The following is a 21,121-nucleotide window of genomic DNA, read 5'->3' on the forward strand; positions in this document are numbered from 1 at the left end:
TTAGAAAACTCAAAAAGTGAAATGTATATATTTATCCATATTTTTTATTCTTTACATTATTTTATTCACTTTTGACCTTTCCAAGATTCCTTTTATAATTTCCTTTCTGTTTAAGAAAATTCCCTTACTCATTCTTTTTAAGGTAGTCTGTTGACAAATCCTCTTAGCATTTTTTTCTTCTGTGAATATGCTCATTTTCCCATCATTCCAGAAGGAGATTTTCACTGGATGTAGAATTCCAGGGTGATAGTCCTCTTTCAATAACTAAAAAATGTTGCATTGCTTTCTTCTGGACTCCATGGTTTCTGATGAGAAATCTGTTGCCATTCATATTGTTTTCCCCGTATATAAGAAGATACCATTTCTCTCTCACTGATTTCAACATTTTTTTTCCTTTGACATTAGTCAGAAGTTTGGCGATGATGTAGGTTGGCCTGAATTTATATGAATTTTTCCCATTTGGATTCACTCAGCATCCTAAATCTATAGGTTTATATACTTTGCCAAATTTGGAGAGTTTTTAGCTATGACTTCTTTGAGTACCTTCTTGGTATCTCTCTTTTCTGGGAGTTTGATAACACAAATGTCAGATCAGGGTGTATGTCCTCTCTGTAACATGGCTCATCAGTACCTTTAACAGTCATGTAAAATATCTCATAGGTAACTAGTGGGTACATAGTAAGTGTTGATTGTAAAGAAACTCAGAAACAACTGATAGGCAAAGAAAGGAAACGGAAGTCATACCCACTGTACTTCCACCTCTCTCCACAGACACCGTGATTAACTTTTTCATCTTTACCCTTCTCTGGAAATAAACTGCTTTGTCTCTGGGAATAAATACGCCTGTAGGTAGACATATATTATGATATAAAATGAATTACTAAAATGACTATAATGCCCTGTGATCCTGATGTTTGCTTTTCCCACAAAGGACCTAACTACTTTCATGGTAAATGTCACAATTATGTGAAACTTGTTGTAAGTCATGTGACAGTATGACTGGTACCACCTGGAGTGGATCTACCACTTTTAGCCCTGTAACCAGCCTCCCACCTCCTGGTTCACGTCTTTTGGGGCGAATTCACTGTAGATTTCCAGGCATCACTTTTGCCAGATTTGAAGCCCTGCCACTGCTCCCCACAGTTAGCACCTGACTGACAAATTTTTTCCTAAAATGCTGAATATGACTCTTGACATCTGCTCTGCCACTGTGTCCCTGCCAGAAGAGTCAAATGAAAGGCAAAGGTTTTTACTTTATTTTATTTTTCTTTCTTCGTCTTTTCCACTGCAGCACGTAAACACGAATGAAAAAAGAAAATGTGATTTCCTTCTGTACAGGAAAAAAGTTCCACTAATCTCCTACTAAATCTGAAATAATGCAGACAGAGATGCTCTGATTTTTTTCAGCTTTCAAAGTCTGTAATGAAAAAGGGTTTATAGGGAAAGTAACCAGTGGAGATAGAACCATAAAACTCCAGTTCTGAGGCACCTGAGTGGCTCAGTCATTTAAGCGTCCACCTTCAGCTCAGGTCATGATCTCACTCTTTTGAGTTTGAGCCCTGCGTCAGGCTCCGTGCTGACAGGTCAGAGCCTGGAGTCTGTCTTCAGATTCTGTGTCTCCCTCTCTTTCTGACCCTCCCCTTCTCACATTGTCTCTCTCTCTCTCTCTCTCAAAAATTAAAATAAAACATTAATTTTTTTAAATCCAGTTCTATTCCCTTATAAAGAAAATAGTTTTAGATTCTTTACATATTTCATTGATACAAAATTAATATTCTAATTATGATCAGTCATGTAATTTTATAAATCAGGTTCCTCAGTACTTTGTACTTAATGCCACGTTTTAACTTAGAACTTAAAGATCTGAGTTTAGACATCAACTCTATACACACATGTGTCTGCTCACACTGGGACAAGTCACTTAAGTACTTTGAGCCTTAACTTCTCCATTAAAAGAAAAAAATAATTTTAACTGAACAAGATATTGGATATACTTAAATTGTAATGTATTTAATAAGGTTTTTAATTTTTTTTGTTAGTTTAATTAGATGCCAGTGGAAACCTCTCGAATTGTGACAACCAAAATGTGTTCAGATATTTACATTTATAGGCAAAATACTCCCTGTTTGGGACCCACTCTACTAACCTATGCACAGGACCTACACAAGAAGCCATACTTGAGTTTTCTGGGATCAGAGGTACCAGGAAAATGATACCTCTATAAAGATCTCATAGAGTTAAGCAATTCACACATTTCCGAAGCCCACTCTTGAATCAGAAACCACTGAAAGCAAATACATCGAGTCATTATAGACTTTGGTCTTCATTCTGTCTCTTGGTTAATCAGCTTCCCTGGACCGATTCCTGCCTTAATTTGTCTATGATACATTTAGGAAAGAAGAGCTGCTTCATGTTGAGAAAGATATTTATTAAGAAGAAATGCTAGAGGGGCGTCCGACTTCAGCTCAGGTCATGATTTCATGGTTCGTGGGTTCGAGCCCCACATTGGGCTCTGTGCTGACAGCTAGCTCAGAGCCTGGAGTCTGCTTCAGATTCTGTATCTCCCTCTGTCTCTCTGATCCTCCCCTGCTCATGCTGTCTCTCTCTCTCTGTCTCTCAAAAATAAATAAAAAACATAAGAAAAAAATTTTAAAAATAAAGAAAGGAAAAAGAAATGGTAGAGAAACACATGTAACTATATTGCCAGAAATAAATATAATTTTACTCATTCTTTCTAATAGCAAAATTCCTCCAAAATGGAGAGTGCAGCTAGTTGTTACACTTAAAAGTAACACAATATTGTAGGTCAATCATTCTTCAATAAAAAAATTTGAGAGTATATCTGAATTGCATAAAACTATAAGTCAGCTATAGTTTACTGTGTTTGTGTCAATTAACTAGCTAAGAACACTAGTAAGAACTTCCACTTGCATAAAGCTTCACAAGTTTAGATAAGCCTTCCTACACAAATACCGTATATTTTACTGTCTTTACAGAATTGTCCCTTTCTGCTCTGTTGTTTCCCATAATCAATCAAGAATGTAGCTAACCTGTTACCATCGGACCTTCTAGGTTTGATTAGGTCGGTGCTTATCTTACACGTTCACTTAGAATTTAGAGAGAAACTGTAAAAGCTTGCCTAATGTTAGCACTAGGGTCAGGAAGGAGCCTTGCCAGTATTAAAAGATGAGTACTGACCAACCAAAATTATATTCCAGACACTATTGTTCTGTCCTCTTCCATATTTTTATCTCCTACTAATTTTAAATAAAATGGCCTACAAAATACTCTTCCTGAACACAATGTTTATATTCTTATTTGATTATTTGCATTGTCAAATACAATTTTTCATTAATGCTGTGGCATGCACCGAGTGATGGATTCTGCTTCCTCCATTTCTCTTCACTCTGTTTTGGAATTCAGTTACTTGCTATTATCTGGCTGATAAAGGATTATTCCAGGCTATCAGGTTTTAGACTTAAAAAGTTTATTTGAGTTTTGGTCTGACCACTTGACTCCTTTCCCATTTCCCTCCTTTATGCAAAAAAAAAAAAATACAAATATAAATATATTACAATTCTTAAAGATATTACATTTCAGGGGTTGGGTGACTTCCTAACCAAAACTGACCACCTAAGAGAATATTTCATAGTAGTACCATTAAGAAAAAAATTGAGAGTCAGAAATGTCTTAAAAAGAAAAATTTCTGTAGCCTCATCAATTTCTCTTCAGAAGACTGAGACTCTAAGTTACCTCAAATTTCACATCTGAGATGTTTTGCCAGATTATTCTCTTACAGTTGGCTACAAAATGAACCTTGTCCATGTTTAGTCACACTTTATTCCTGTTAAAATTTGCCTCCACTTTACATATGTCCATTTGATTATTCAACATTTGACACTCCAGAACAAAAGCATATACCATCCACATATGGCAGTGACTTGAGCATGAAGTTTGATAAAAGTCATTAGGAGTAGAAATGCTTTTATTTGTTGACTTAAAAAAATATATATACAGCAGATATTGAACAATAAATTACAAAATATCATTGGAAACCTTTTAAAATAAATATCTAGCTAGAATTTAATAATTCTGAAAATATTAGATTTTAGTTTTACCATGATCTTATCAGCAGAATGGGAGAAACCTTTTTATTACATGCTAAATATTAACTTAAAGCCTGATTTCCTTCAGAATATTTGTCAAAAGCTCTTCCTAGCCTTTTACTTTTAGTTCCAATTTGCTTGACAGTTAGAGGAATTTTATAGAAACTTTATCAGTCCTTATCCTAAATCATTTCTTCACAGCATTCAGCACTGGTGATCACTTATTTTTTGAAAGGTCCCCTTTTCTCCCTTAACTTCTATAAGATGACACTGACACTCTCATGATTTTCTGTCTGCTACTCTGTTCCTTTCCTTTCTTTGCTTCAGATTCATCCTTATTTTCTCCAACACTAACTACAAGTTATGCAAGGCTGAGTCCTAGGTCCTCTTCTCTTTTCATCCACAACTGTAACTCCAAATATCTCACTACACGTAAGTTCTATAATAGGTATTTCTCTCTTAGAGCCCCCATTTCAACTCCAAACCCAGATTGATGTTTTCTCTTGTACACCTCAAAGGCGCTTCCATTCCATGTGTTCCAAAGAGGACCCACAATTGTTCATTCGCAGCCTCACCATCCTCTCTTTTGCTATTTCAGTAAACAGCCAATTTATTAATCTAGTTCCACCAGCCTCAAAACCAGAATAACCAAGTGGTTTTATTCTATTGTTGCCTCCATGTCAGATTCATCAAATCTGTCTTATCAGTTTACCTCTTGTCTCTTGAGTCCATTTACTTCCTTTTACACCTCCAGCACCACTTCCAAATTCCAAGCTACCATCATTTTCCACCTGAGCCACTGAACCAGCCCTAGGAACGCAGGAAGTGAATCACAGGCAGAAGCACCTTTTCCTTCCCAATGATGTACATGAAATTTTACGGCTCCCTCAGCGCCATACTTCTCCACTGCCATCTTTCTCTAGTAACTGGTCCTCTTCAACAGTTTTTCATCTCTTGTAATCTTTGTATAACTGTCTAGAATTTTGTGTTTGCCCATGCTATTCTGTTTGCCTAGAACATTTTTACGTCTTTTGGAAAAACTCTACCTTTCCAAAAGATCTCAGTCAATATCACACTTCTTCTGGAAGCATTCCTTGACCTCTGCAGCTGGGTTAAAATTCACTATTAGCATTTGTCACAGAATCAAGACCCTCTCCATCCAGCTTTCTCATAATAATTAATTTGCATAGTTGTTTGGTTGAATCTGTCTCTCTCACCTCACTGGCATTATGAGGGCAAGGTCTATGTTCAGAATTTACGTGGGACACAATATATGCTCAGGGAATATTCGTTGAATAAATGAATGAAGCCATACACACTATTAGCATTTAATATTTTTGATACCTTATCTTTGATCTTACAAAATTGGAATGTAGGTATAATAAAAATAAAGTAATTAAAATAATGATGAAGAGCTACAAATATATGCTTATCCTATAAAAGTTGAAATTCATGATAATTACCCATAATCATCCCATCTCTCATATTCAGTGATTAACAACCATTGAATTTAATTTTATATGTTACTTAATAGTGGTGACTTTACGTAATATTACTGATTTTATATAACTAACAAAGGAAAACCTACATTTACTCAATGATGCATATATATCCACTTAGCTAATAAGTTTTATATTTGAGTATAATTAACATACAGTGTTATATTAATTTTAGGTGTACAATATGATGATTCAACATTTTTCAGTGTTCATCAAGATAAATGTAATCTTAGTCTCCTTTATCTGTTTTCCTCTTTTCCCATCCTCCTCCGCTCTGGCAACCACCTACCTGTTTGTTCTCTGTATTTAAGAGCTGGGTTTTTTTTTTTTTTGGTCTCTTTATTTCTTTGTTTACTTGTTTCTTAAATTTCACATATGAGTGAAGTCATGGAGCTTTATGCCTTAGGTCCATCCATGTTGTTGCAAATGGCAAGATTTCATTATTTTTTATGGCTAATATTCGTGTGTGTGTGTGTGTGTGTGTGTGTGTGTGTGTGCATGTGTGTCTTTATCCACTCATCTATCAGTGGATGCTTGGGTTGATTCCTTAGCAAACATAACAGTGTGTATATCCTTTTGAATTAGTGTTTTTGTATTTTGGGAGTAAGTACCCAGTAGTGTGATTCCTGGATAGTAGGATAGATCTATTTTCAAATTTTTGAGAAATCTGCATACTGTTTTTCCACAGTGGCTGTGCCAATCTGCTTTCCCACCAACAGTGCACAAGGGTTCCTTTTTTCTCTACATCCTCACCAACACTTGTTTTTTCTTATATTTTTGATTTTAGTCTTTCTGACAGGTGTCAAGTGATATCTCATTGTGATTTTAATTTGCATTTTCTAGATGACTAGTGATGTTGTTCATCTTTTCGTGGGTCTTTCTTTTCTAATATGCACAGCATAGACTGTTGTCTCAGCCATTGGGAAGAAAGTATATATAATTCTAATTTGTGCTAAGTCATACATTTATAATATTTCAAGAAACCCTGGAAATCACTGTTAGACGTGATAAATTATTTTTCCTTTCTTGTTTTCACACCTTTGCACTTAAAGAAGACACTAATAAAATTAAGTCAACATACAAAATATATAATATAACTTAGTCAACATACAAAAATAAAGCAATTTGTATATCTTGTCATTTTGATAACTGGTAATAACTTATTCCAACAGTTAAACTTAGTTCAAAATTGCAAAACATTATTTTTTATATTATTAGCACTACAAAGTTACTTCAAGATTTTATTTGCTAATACCTACTCTACAAAGGCATAAACACAAACTATGTTAATTGTGACATTTAGCAAATGAATTTACCTCTCTGCCTCCCCATTTATCTTCAAAATAAGAAATGTGTAAATTTATAAGATCAGTCTATATCTCACACTTAATTTCACAATTAATTGCTATTTAGGATTGATCTGATACATAGAGAAAAAATGCTCTTTTTATTAACATGAAACAATGTTTTTCAAATGATTATTTGTGGAAGATCCAAATGCACTGAGTGAACTTAAATAAACTTTTTGTGAGGAAAAAAGCATTCTGAGCTTACCAGAAAGACTGTTGATTCACTTCTTCCTATGAGGCACAGAGCCAATCATGAGAACAAATGTTCTGAGTAGTCCTGCAATGAAACAGTCTATTAAAATCAGTGTTTTCTAAAAGTATTACTTCTTCTGACCCCATTTAATGTACCATAATGTATACTATACAACCTGACATATTATATAACATATCAAGGTATAGTAAATGTTGTATAATATATATTATACAACCTATCATTTTATATAACATATCAATGGTTGGGAAATTACAACTTGGTTGTGGAACTGAAGCTCTTTGGTCTGTAAACAGTTGAATTATGTATAACTTTTCTCACACCTCGATGAGCCTGGTTGTTTCAACAAGTCTAACCTGTGTCTGTAGGGCTGAATGTAAGCAGTTTCACAGCATGGACATCTGTTCCAAATTCCTGATATAAAAATGTCCATTAATCTAACTCAGAAGCACTTTCCTTACAGCAAATTAACAGACTGGAAACTCACGGTGAGTGAATTCAGGGTCATTGTGTTCCACAGAACAGCGTTCTTTACAGGGACACAGAGAGGGCTGTATTCCATTGTCCCCTAGTTATCACTACCTGAACTCCTGTACCCAGATGTCTAGGGGTCAATTGTTAGTACTGTTGCCGCAGTTACAAACAGTTCTAAAAACATGATCTTCTTCCCCAAAAACCTGCTTCTGCACAGTTCACAGACTAGCATTGAAACAAAAACCTTGAGAAAAATAAAACTTATCCTTTTATGTTTCAGAGAGTCAGTAATAATTCCTCAAATTTTGATGAGTATTTTCTGACCTATAACCTGGATTTTAACATTCTTCAAAAAATTAAAAATGTAAAATGGCATTTTTATTTAGTTAATTTGAATTTTTCTGTACCTGCAAGTACTCAACTAAATATCTTAGTTATTTAAAATGTAATGTCAAAAGTAAAGTGTTTAATTTTTTAAATGTTCATTCATATTTTGAGAGAGAGATGGAGACAGAGCATGAGTGGTGGAGGGGCAGAGAGAGGGGGAGACACAGAGTCTGAAGCAGGCTGAGCTGTCAGCACAGAGGCCAAGGTGGGGCTTGAACCCACAAACTGTGAGATCATGACCTGAGCCAAAGTCAGGTGCTTAACCGACTGAGCCACCCAGGCACCCTAAAAGTAAAGCATTTAAAATCAGTGCTACTAATTTATCCTGACGTATTTTATCATCCAAAATTCTAACTGCACATTTTGCTTTTCAAAAGATGGTACAGGCCTTCTGAATTTTATAACATTCTCTTGTTAATTTTCCTTCCAGTGTATTTCTGGTCCATGGTGTAAGGCCATCCCCTTATAAACACAGTCAATTTTCCATGGCCTCCAGATATTGGCTTTTCCTTAATCTCTATATCAGATTATTTTATTTAACATGCATACACTAAACAGTTGCTGAAAACCTCTTGACAAGAATTTTGGCAGCAAATTTTGCTATGGTGTTCTCATAGAAGTAAGGTGACAGCATCTTTCATACAGGAGAAAATGTCAGAAAAGATGGTGAGAATATTCCTTTTCTAATAACTAAGGAAGCCAGAATTAAAATGTTGAGAGGATTAGATGATAAATTTCTCTGGTAGACTATAACCTACCCAAAGGCGTCATTATATCCCCAGTTGTCTATCACAATGTCTAACATTTTCTAAATGTTCAATAAATGTGTGCCAAATGAATGAATGAAGTACATTATGAGGAAATATCCATCACCCTTTGGAATTTTATGAAATACCTTCTAGATAATTAAGCACAAAGAGGTATCCTGAAGCCCAGGGCTAAGAATTAGGAACAGATATTATATTCCAAGCCTCAGTGTAAAAGCCTACAGTCCAAGCCTTTGAGTTAGAAACTCAAAGCCATTGTGAAACATCAAACAAGCACAATTAGGGTCAGAATCAGTATATGTGGGTGCCAGCTTCTATTTTCCCATCATGCCTCTCCGATTAATGCCACTCAAGCAACAAAATCAGCCTCCTGTTGACCAATGCAGTTTTTTCACTTTTTTTCTTCCAAGTTTTTATTTAAATTCCAGTTTGTTAACATGTGGTATACTATTGGTTTTATATGCAGGATTTAGTGATTCATCACGTACATACAACACTTAGTGCTCATCACAAGTGCCTTCCATATCAGGATCACTCATTGCCTAAATCTTAATAACAATAGTCATCTATAATTCTCATTAATTTATATGTGCTAACCTTCTCTTTCAGTGATTCTAGCCACCAAAGATCATGATTTTTAGTTTTCCTGACCCATAAACACTTCAAACAATCCTTGGAACACATATTCTCTCAGTACGTGTATTTAAAGTGTAGAATCAGATTGTAAGCTGAGAAAAAGTCAGGTGGAAAAATATTCACAAAACAAAGGAATCCTCAAATGCTTGATACTATTATCAATAACCAGTAATTCATTTCCTGAGAAAATATTGTCAGTAAGTAATAATTTTTCTTATAAAGTTTTTAAAAAGGAAAAAATAGGGGATTCTCAAGAGGACCTAATCCAACTTGAAAGGAGCAATGTAAATCAACACATAGGGACACTGGTTAATGTTGACTATCAAGGGTCTCCAGATGTCTCCTCTCTGGTAGGAGATCAGTCTCATGGGAACTGGTGACATTCACTTGGGAACAGTGGGAGTTAAGCAGAGTATTCCCCCCTCAGAGACTCAAGTGTCCACACTTGTCACTATTTACTGGTGTATCTTAACTGGTATGCAAATTAACATTAGGACAAATTATACTATTTTCCTCAAGTAGTAAATCAAACAACAATAAAGAGTACGAGGTTAGCTGTGATGCAAGAACTAAACTTCATAAAATCGTGCACAAAACCAGGCCCAAATCTAGAAAAACACAATTAAAAGGATTAAAAATAAAGTACATAAAAGACAAAGTAAAATCTTGAAATAAGCGCCAGTTACAGAGAGGAGACTGAAAGAACAAGTCAGAAGAGTTTGTGCTGAGCAGAACAACCACCTTTGGAATTAAACTGAACTAGGGTTTAGAAAATAAGATTAGACTAGACTGAGACCCGTAACTATAGTTTGAAGTGGTTCTTCACTGTTTTTCCCCCCTAGGGAGTAAAAATACCTGACATACAGTAAATCCACATTGCCTAAATGACGTTTTTAATTTAAATCTTGTATTAATCAAAAACCATCATCAGAGATAAATGAATAGATTAGCAAAGGAACATACATATGTTCTTGTGGGGAAGAAAGACAAGGTAGAAGTTGAACTTACCACTCAGGCATGTTGAAATTACGATGGGTGAGGTACAATTTTTCCACTGCACTGTGTTTGCTGGAATAGGATGGATATTGCCAAAAAGACTTTTTGTTTTTAGGCCATTATTCTCCTGATTCTTTGACTAAGGGGACAGGTTTGTCTTGGAGTCTTTGAGACTTTTTTTTCTAGTCTGTGTCTACTGGAAGTTTCAGGCTGGAGGTTCCACATGGCCTTGTCTAGGTTATATGTGAGCAATAAGGAAACCAAGGGACTTACTACCATCTCAGGCTTCAAGTTTTAAGGTCTCTGAGCTGTCTGACTTTCTACCTTTTAGAATTATCCTATGCTTGTTAATGTGTGGTGTCCATGGTTACTTTCTTGTAAGAGGATGGACCTGGGAGACATTCGTCCACTTCTATTTTGTGGATTTAGATACTATTATAAATCTTTTAAAATTTTATCAGAGAACCCTTAAAATGAGAAGCATGTTTATGGTACAAATTAGGGATTCTAAGCTTACAGGGAAAATTTGTTTGTATTTATTTTTACATTTGAATTCTAGTTAGTTGACATATAGCATATTAGTTTCAGGAGTAGAATTCAATGATTCATCACTTCCATGTAACACCTAGTCCTTCTCACAAGTACCCTCTCTACTACCCATCACTCATCTCCCCTCCAAAAACCCGCAGTTTGTGTTTTATAGTTAAGAGTCTCTTGCAGTATGCCTTCCTCTTCCTTTTTCCTTCTACTACATTCATCTGTTTTGTTTCTTAAATTCCACATATGAGTGAAATCATTTGGTATTTGTCTTTCTCTGACTGACTTATTTCACTTAGCATAATAACTCTAGCTCCATTCATGTCCTTGCAAATGCAAAGATTTTGTTCTTTTTGATGGCTGTTATTTCATTGTGTAAGTACTACACATCTTTCTTACCCACTCATCAGTCAATGGACATTTGGGATCTTTCCATAATTCGGTTTTCATTGACAATGCTGCTATAAACATCAGGGTACATATGCCCCTTCAAATCAGTATTTTTGTATCCTTTGGGTAAATACATGGTAGGAAAATTTCTGGATCATAGTATAGTTCAGCTTTTAGTTTTTGACTAAAAAGAAAAAAATACTGTTTTCCAGAGTAGCTACACTTGTTGGCATTCCCACCAATAATATAAAAGTGTTCCCTTTTCTCCACATCCTCACCAATACTTGTTGTTTCTTGTGTTGTTAATTTTAGCCCTATCTGACAGCTGTGAAGTGGTATCTCATTGTAGTTTTGATTTCTATTTCTCTGATGATGAGTGATGTTGAGCATCTTTTCATGTAACTTTTAGCTATCTGGATGTCTTCTTTGGAAAAGCGACTATTCATGTCTTCTTCCCATTTCTCAAATGGATAATTTGTTTTTTGGGTGTTGAGTTTGATAAGTTCTTTATAGATTTTGGATGCTAACCCTTTATCAAATATTTCATTTGAAAATATATTTCCCCATTCTAAAGGTTGACTTTTAGTTTTGACTGTTTCCTCTGTTGTGCAAAAGCTTTTTATCTTGAAATCCCAATAGGTCACATCTGCTTTTGTTTCCCCTGCCTCCAAAGACATGTTTAGTAAGAAGTTGCTACAGTTGAGGTCAAAGAGATTGCTGTCTTTGTCCTTCTCTAGGATTTTGATTGTTTTCTATTTCACATTTAGGTCTTTCATCCATTTTGAATTTATTTTTGTGTTTGGTACAGGAAAGTGGTCCAGTTTTCCCAACACCATTTGTTGAAGAGACTGTCTCTCTTCCATTAGTTATTCTTCATGCTTTGTCAAAGATCATATACTTGTGAGACCATTTCTGGGTGTTCTATTCTGTTCCATTGATCTATGTGTCTGTGTTTATGCTGGCCCCATACTGTCTTGATGACTACAGCTTTGTAATATAGTTTAAAGTCCAGTATTGCGATGCTGCCAGTTTGATTTTCTTCTTCATAACTGCTTTGTCTATTCTACGTCTTTTGTTCCATATACATTTTAGGATTGTTTGTTCTAGGTTTGTGAAAAATGCTTGTGTTATTTTGATAAGGACTGCACTGAATGTGTGGGTTGCTTTGGGTAGTATAGACATTTGAACCTTATTTGCTCTTCCAGTCCATGAGAATGGAATGTTTTCCACTTCTCTGTGTCCTCTTTAATTTCTTTCACAAGCGTTCTATAGTTTTCAGCATAAAGATCTTTTATCTCTTTGGTTAAGTTTATTCCTAGGTATCTTGGTTTTTGGTGCAAATGTAAATGGGATCGATTCCTTGATTTCTTTTTCTGCTGCTTCATTACTGGTATATAGAAATTCAAGTAATTTCTGTACATTGATTTTATATCCTGTGACTTTGCTGAATTCATATATCAGTTCTAGCAGTTTCTGGTTGAGCCTTTGGGATTTATCATATAGAAACCCTACTTTGTTGAGGGTTTTTATCAAGAATGGATTCTATACTTTGTCAAATGCTTTTTCTACATCTATTGATAGGATCATATCTTTCTTATCATTTCTTTTATTCAAGTGGCATATCACATTTAGATTGATTTGTGAATATCAAATCACCCTTGCAGCTCAGGAATAAATCCCACTTGATTGTGGTGAACTAATCTTTTAATGTACTGTTGGATTTGATCTGCTAGTATTTTGTTGAGAACTTGCATCCATGTTCATCAGGGATATTGGCCTGCAAGTTTCCTTTTTAGTAGGATCTTTGTTTGGTTTTTGGAATCAAGATAATGCTGGCCATAGAGGATTAGTTCAGTAGTTTTCCTTCCATTTCTATTTCTGGAACAGTTTGAGAAGAATAGGTAATAACTCTTCTTTCAATGTTTTGTAGAATTCTTATAGGGCAAATCCGAAAAAATGTTCAAACTAAAATATAAGAAAATAAGAAGTAGTAAAGTCTGTGACAAACTGAAGAGTGCATAGAATGTCTCAGGGAATTTAGATACAAATATTGTAAAATCACCAGGCTGGTCAGACAAAATTTAACTAGCCTGAGAATTCTAAGTTAATTCTAAAGTTCTTGAGCCCAGTTTCTATTTTATTCCCTCTCCCTCACCTATACTTTTATTCTAAAGAGATGTAAAGAGATATAGAAAATAATTCACTTACTAAAGGGGTAAGTTATTTCATCATGATATCAGTGAAAGTCAGGGTAATAGAAAATAAAACATTGGACAAATGGTATCATATGGTTTCTATTTTCATCCATAATATGTTTGTTTCAGTATCTTAGATAGGAAAAGACATTTTTTATTCTTCAAATAAACTGGACCCCCAGTATCTTCCCATATCTCTACTAATTTTTAATTATTTTCCTTCAAAAAGAAACAAATCTTGATTAGGTGGTCAAGATTTAAATTTTGAAGATATTTCATTAATACACTAGGTGTTAATGTTTGCCTTATGAGTGGAATAAATTCATAAATTTGAATTTTGTTCTAAATTTACAGATCTTTTAAGAGAAAATATTCTTTCAACAGAAATATTCTCCTGGCCTGAATAATTTCTCCTCGGTCCTTTCTAAACCCACTAAGGGTAGTAAGTAGTGATAGGCATAAGCACAGTTGTGAGCCTGATGAAGAAACCTGGCCTAATTATGAATTATAATGAGAACTCTTTCTGACCTTCATCTAATGTTTAGATTCTCGATGCATCTAATATGTGTCCACCTTGGTGTCCGCCCAGGAAAATGATAAGTATGGACTGCATTATAGTCCGTTCCTCTGCTTTCTGACTCCTTTTAGGTTCAGCCATTAAAAGGCTTCTGGCAAAGGTCAGAGGTCAGGAGAAGAGGATGGTCAGAGTATTAATTCCTCAAACTCCTTTCTTGCTAGGCCATGGATTGAGAGTGGTTATACTCCTTTATCAAAAGTCAGAACCCCCACCAAGTGATTTTCTTACAGAATCCTCTCTGGAAAATGGTCCCTTTATTTAGCTAGTCATGGAGGTGGTGACTCCTACTCTGCCATTTCAGAGGCGCTTAATCATCCCTTTTAAAAAATGGTTAAGTCTACCAAAACCTTTATTTATACTTAGTTACTCTATGTGAGTGTGTCATCTATCCTGAAAGGCCCTCATATGATACAATTTTATTCCCTAAATAAATATCTTCTATGTCAGGACACTTCCACATCTCACAAAATTAAGACTATCCAAATAAACAAGCACTGTAGACTAAGAGCATTTTCTTACAACTGGAGTCAAGTAAACCCCCGACAAAGTTATAAAGTAAGCAGCATTGGACAGGAGTGCTATCTGTGGTGTCAGCATGAGCTTTTTAAAAAAAAATTTTTTAATGTTTATTTATTTTTGAGAGACAGAGAGACAGAGAGTGAGCAGGGGAAGGGCAGACAGAAAGGGAGACATAGAATCCAAAGCAGGCTCCAGGCTCTGAGCTATCAGCACAAAGCCTGACACAGGGCTCGAACTCACAAATTGCGAGATCATGACCTAAGCTGAAGTCAGACGCCTAACTGACTCAGCCCCCCAGGCACTCCAACATGAGCGTGTCAGAAAACTCTTGTTTGAATTACATCCTCAGCGTGTATTAAATAAACAATGTATAAATGACTAAATAATGAATAATTAATATAACCTAGCAAAGCCTCAGTTTCTTAATCTTTAAAATGGTAACAACCAACTTACCTCACTGGCTTGTGGTGTTGATTACATCAAACACAATACCACCATATTCTTTCTTAGTAAATACCATTAGTGTGAAGAAAAAATTCATTAATTACCTCCCTCATCTTCCCTTACCTCAGCATAATTCAGAGATTATTCCATTATTCTGAGTAGCTAGGTATGCATTCCCCTTCCTTCCCTCACCCTCTTCTGAAATTAGAAAAAAAAACATTCTTTTGCATTATTTTAGGGTAAATATACTCTAGAACCCTTAAATTTCTTCTTGGATTTGAGTTTGATGATGAAAGAATGTGTTTGATTTTTGATTCATTATCTCATAACTTTTATGCATTCATCAAATGTAGGAAAGAAAATTATCTAGCTGGACATAGGATTTCAATTTCTTCATTTGTAAAATAAGAAGAGAGAATGGCAACAAACCCTTCCAACTGTAAGTCTCCATTAAATGGTTTAAAATATTTTTAAAATTCCTTAATGTTTATTTGTTTTTGAGAGAGAGAGAGAGAGAGAGAGAGGGAGAGGGAATATGAATGCAAATAGGGAGGGGCAGAGAGGGAGCCATGGAATTGGAAGCAGACTCCAAGCTCTGAGCTATTAGCATCGAGCCCAAGGCGGGGCTTAAATTCACAAACCAGGAGATCATGACCTGAGCCTAAGCAGAAGCCCAACTAACTGAGCCACCCAGGCATCCCTAAATTGGTTTTTTTTTAATGTTTTTAAATTTATTTTTGATACAGAGGGAGACAGAGCATGAGAGGGGGAGGGGCAGAGAGAGAAGGAGACACAGAACCGGAAGCAGGCTCCAGGCTCTGAGCTAGCTGTCAGCGCAGAGCCTGACGCGGGGCTCGAACTCACGAACGTGAGATCTGACCTGAGCCGAAGTCGGAGGCTTAACCGACTGAGCCACCCAGGTGCCCCAAATGGTTTTTTTTAAATAGTGTTAAAATCAATCACTGCTGTCACATACAATGAATTGCTATTTTCTTTCATGGCTGTTGGATGATCTCCAACCAGTCAGTTGGGCACACCAAACTTCCCAGGGTAATGTATATGGGTCACTGCTGTGCTGAGATTTTTTGACCCCACTGGTTCCTTAGAGCACACAAGTGACACACGATATTTGGTCAGTGACATATAACTAGAAATCTCCTCTTCCATTTACTCCAGGCTGCCATTACATATTATCCTAAGTTATTTATGTTATTGGTGGTGTAGATTAGTGTTAAAAATCCAACTGGAAAATATCTTCTAGCTGGTGAGTTTATATTTACATTTATTTTTACTACTGCTATGTCTAAACTGTTTCTACCATCTTATGATTGTACTGTCTCACATATTATGCATTTTTAAACATTTTTTAATTTATAATCCTTGATTTTTCTTTTTTGTATTTCAATTGTTTCAAATTCTATTTCTTTTATTTGATACAAAGTTTTACCATGCAAATGTAACATATTTAAATACACATCCTTATCCTTAACATTTAACATGATTATTAATAATCATTGTTTTATATAGACAATGTTAGATTAAATTTAGCTCAAATATTTATCAATTTCTTTACTCACCATTCTCTATAGTAACATAGGCCCTCATTTGGGGAATTTTTCCTTTTTCTTGAAAGTTTCAATATTAGAATTTTCCTTTTTGAAGGCAATGCTCTCAGTTTGCATTTATTATAAACATCTTTATTTTTATATTATCCCTTTTTTCTTTGTCAAATTTGTATTTAAATTCCAGTTAGTTAACATACAGTGTAATATTAGCTTCAAGTGTTGAATTTAGGGATTCATCAGTTACATACAATACCTAGCATACACCACAACAAATGCCCTCCTTAATCTCCATCACTTATTTAACCCATCCCCACCCTCCCATCCCCCTCCAGTAACCCTCCGTTTGTTTTCTATAGTTGAGAATCAGTTGACTGGTTTGCCTCTCTATTTCCCCCCCATGCCCATCTATTTTGCTTTTTACATTCATGGTATTTGTCTTTCTCTGACTTATTTCACTTAGCATAATACTCTCTAGCTCTAACCATGTCATTAGAAGTGGCAAGATTTCATTCATTTTTATAGCTGAGTAATATTCCACTGCATGTGTGCATATGCTTGTGCGTGTGTATATATAAATAAACTCATCTTCTTTGTCCATTCATCAAGTGACTGATGAATGGATATGTTTACAGTATCATAAAAGATAATTCGCTAAATACACTATTCTCCTTTCCTACTATTTTTGTCTTTTTATGTGTGATTATAAATCCAGTATATTATTCTATTTCATTTTATCTTTCATGTCCCTGGATGCCTATTTACTATTTTCCATTTTGTCTGTTTTATTCTGAATTTTGAAAGCTTCTTCAGCACTATATTGCACTTTACTTGTCTTACAATTTCTGTCATCTTATTGTTGCTTGCAAAGTGGGAGTCATTGTGTAGTTTTCATTGTCTGACAAATTGTGATATGACCAAAAAAGCAACAGCAGCAACACTTATAGGATGGATGTTAGTAAACTAGAAGAGAACCCAGCAACAATATTAGAAACAGCCCTTTAAGAAATATCAGATTAAAATTTTCAAGATGATACTCAGGAGACAATAGTGAAACACTCTAGATGATTTAAAAAAAAGTATAAAAATCAAAGGCTCTGATTTAAAAGGTGATTCAAAAGAATTGAATTCTAATGGGAATAAATTTTGGAAACCTCTAAACCAATTTATTTCATCTATATTTTTCTTTTTATATAATAGTGATAGATGATTTTAAAAACTATGTCTAAATATATCTAATATACTCTATCAAGGAGTATAAAAGTTTATATCTTAATCGTATAATCAAAGGCATTTTAAAAAAAATTTTATGTCTTTATTTTATTTTGAGAGACAGACAGACAGAGAATGAGCAGGGGAGGGGCAGAGGGAGAGGGAGACACAGAATCTGAAGCAGGCTCCAGGCTCTGAGCTGTCAGCACAGCCCAACGCAGGGCTCAAACCTATGGACTGTGAGATCATGACCTGAGCTGAAATCAGAAGCTTAATGGACTGAGCCACCCAGGCGCCCCAATCAAAGGCATTTTAGATTTGAAGTAGTATAGGTATCAATACCAGTAAGAATCAGATAGGATCTTATGGGACTGATAGGATTGTTCATATCCCTGTAGACCAGATACCTTTTATTAGAAAGTGTTGTATGCACTCCATTAGATTTATTTTCTGATTCCCTGTTAACATATTGCCTCTTTAAGTATGTTAAATACATCAATTCTATCATGGTTAAATTACTTTTGTCATGGGTTTGGAAGACAGGGTTTGTCTTCGCATTTTGTATTGATTCAGTCAGTAATATTGTCAGAAACATACAATTTTATGGATCATTGCTATTTGAGGTGAGATAAGTCACCTTAATAGTCAGTGTGCCAGGAAAACAGGGAAGAAGGAAAGAATGAGGGAAAGAGAGAATGAGGAAAAAGTGTGTGTTGTACTAATGAAGTAAGATATTGACCCCAGATCCTAACCCAGATATTAATTTATCTAGACTAAGAAAGAAGTGATGAGGTTAAATTATTTAAAATTTTAGCAATAACAGACCATAGAATTGTTTACTTTGTCTCTTCTTATTAGCGAAATTTGCTCCTGAATATGAATCAAAGTTTTCCTAATCCTCATTGTCGATCAGATTGCAAAATATTTTAATAGGTTTAAAGAGAATTGACCTAGCTAAACGGGAAATGGTCCTTACTGATTAAATTCCTTAGCTGAGTGAGGATAGAATCTTTTGGATCTATATTTATTTTATATGAAGGCAAACATACCCATGTATTGAGGATTTCAGTTCCCAAAGTATAAGAAAAATCTGTTTGATTACTTGTTCAACAATCAGTTACTATTTATCTATTTACAGCATGAACTGCAAAGCACAGTACTGGACATCTGAATATGAATAATATAAAATATTGCCCTCAAGTATGTAATGCCAAAATATTAACAGTTACAATATCAGATAGTACATTCAACAAGTAATGGAAATAAATTTCAAGAGCCTAAATAAACAAAATAATTTTACTTTCTTCTCACTCATCAGAAGTAAATATCTTATACATCTATTCAGTGTTGTTGTCAGAGACTAATTTTTTTTTTACTTTAGAGAGAGAACGCATAAGTGGGGGTGGGGGAGAGGGGGGGGGAGAGAGAGAGAGAGAGAGAGAGAGAGAGAGAGAGAGAAAGAGAGAGCGAGAGAGAGCGAGCGAGCACAGGAGAGGGGCAGAAGGAGAAAAAGAGGGAATCTTAAGCAGGCACCACACTCAGCACAAAGCCAAATGTGAGGCTTGATCCCACAGCCCTGGATCATGACCCGAGCAGAAATTAAAAGACACTTAACCAACTAAGCCACACAAGCACCTTACCAATGTTGTTTATACTTCAAATACTTAGCATGCTTCTGCCCTTACAGTTAGAGGAGTTCCTTCCAACCAGAGCCAGTTATCCACAAAGGAAAAAGCATGTAGAAGGAAAAAAGGGAGGAGTGGCATCTGAGTCAGAAAGACTTCCTTTATAATGGTCAACCTGTATCTCATTTGGCAAGAATTGGAAGAATTGGATGACCTACCCCTGGGATTGTAAGGGCACTGATGGAACTAATTATTTGACTGGACATATTGCCACCAGAGACAAACCCAGGGAATTCCTTAGAAGGAAGTATATGGATGTCATTTAGGGTAAGCACCTGACAGTGGATGATAAAATCCTAAAGTAAGGTTTTTGCTACTGCAAAGCCCCCAGAGATTGAGTGTTTCCCAAATATCCTCTAAGAAGCTTATTGTTTTCATGAACTACTTCCTGTACATCAATGTAATTTGGAATTGCAGGACTGTTATCATCTATGTACAGATGATTTTAGATGAATCTATTAGTTGTAATTTTGATAAAGTTGCTTCAGTGGCTCAAACATAACTATACCTTTCTATAAATGTCTATCTAGCTTTCAGTGTCTTCACTCAAACATAGACTTCATTGGCAAACTTTCCACCATTTAACAAAGGTGCATTTAAATAACACTAACGAGAATTCTTGCACGTACAAGTAGAACCTGTTCATTTCCAACTGTCTGATATATGGAAACTACAAAAGATTTCATTTGACTATTTGGTCTGTCTGGCATCCTGCCTTTAGCTGCCATCGCCTACAGCCAACATTTTCTGAACATGACTACTCAAGCATTTACATCGTTAATGACAGGACAGATTGTCAGAGCAGCTGAGAGCCAGATGGTGGCTTAGGTGTACATTCGGGCGGATGAAAAGAATTACCTGAAGATGCTGCTTTTGAAGAAAAGGATGGAAAAGAAGTCAGCCATGAATCATTTAAAAATCCTTATCAAAATGCCCCTTCATCTTTTTGATTCTGTTGTAAATATGCCTCCGTCCTCTCCAGGAGGCAGTGACATTTTATATAACATCATAGAACAATTTATTCCCTGGAAAATTTATTCTATAACACCACATGCCACCAAACATGGAGAGCACTAAAAAACCCAATTTTAGATGCTAGAGCTCTGTAGATAGGGAGGGTTTGCCAGCTACCTTATCATAAATCTGACTTCCTCAAACAGTGGTTGAGATCTATGCTATCTGTAAAACAAAGATAGTCAGGGATATATAATCATATATGAAATAGAGCTCTTCAAAGACTAATATTTATAGTTAACTCCAAATTATATATTCCTATGTTTTCTCTAATTTGAATACACACATACACATATGTTTCTAGAACTTTTAGCATTTTGTAGGAGGAACTTTTCTTTAAAGTCATGCACCGACAACCTTTCTGTTTATATACAAATAAAATATTCAGAGTTATTTATAACCAATGTATTCAGAATCTGAAATATCTCAAAGATGAGTCATTGTAGTTATATTTTTCCATTTGATGGTTTATCAGCTAGCACCAGTGATCTGCTGTATTAATTGGAATTCATTTACAGTATCTTGACCAAATAAGGATTTCTTTTTATATGATAACATGAA

General features: G+C 35.2%; 1 long non-coding RNA gene across 2 annotated transcripts in view; it reads right to left on the reverse strand.

Moving 5' to 3' along the window:
- Positions 1-21,121, reverse strand: part of LOC115297052 — a 174,109-nt gene that overhangs the window by 85,176 nt on the left and 67,812 nt on the right. For both annotated transcript variants that reach the window (XR_003911235.1, XR_003911236.1), the window contains exon 2: positions 7,160-7,231. This is a non-coding gene — a long non-coding RNA (uncharacterized LOC115297052). The remainder of the gene's footprint in view (positions 1-7,159; positions 7,232-21,121) is intronic.

This window comes from Suricata suricatta, chromosome 7 (genome assembly GCF_006229205.1).
Source record: "Suricata suricatta isolate VVHF042 chromosome 7, meerkat_22Aug2017_6uvM2_HiC, whole genome shotgun sequence".
NCBI classification, from domain to species: Eukaryota; Metazoa; Chordata; class Mammalia; order Carnivora; family Herpestidae; genus Suricata; species Suricata suricatta.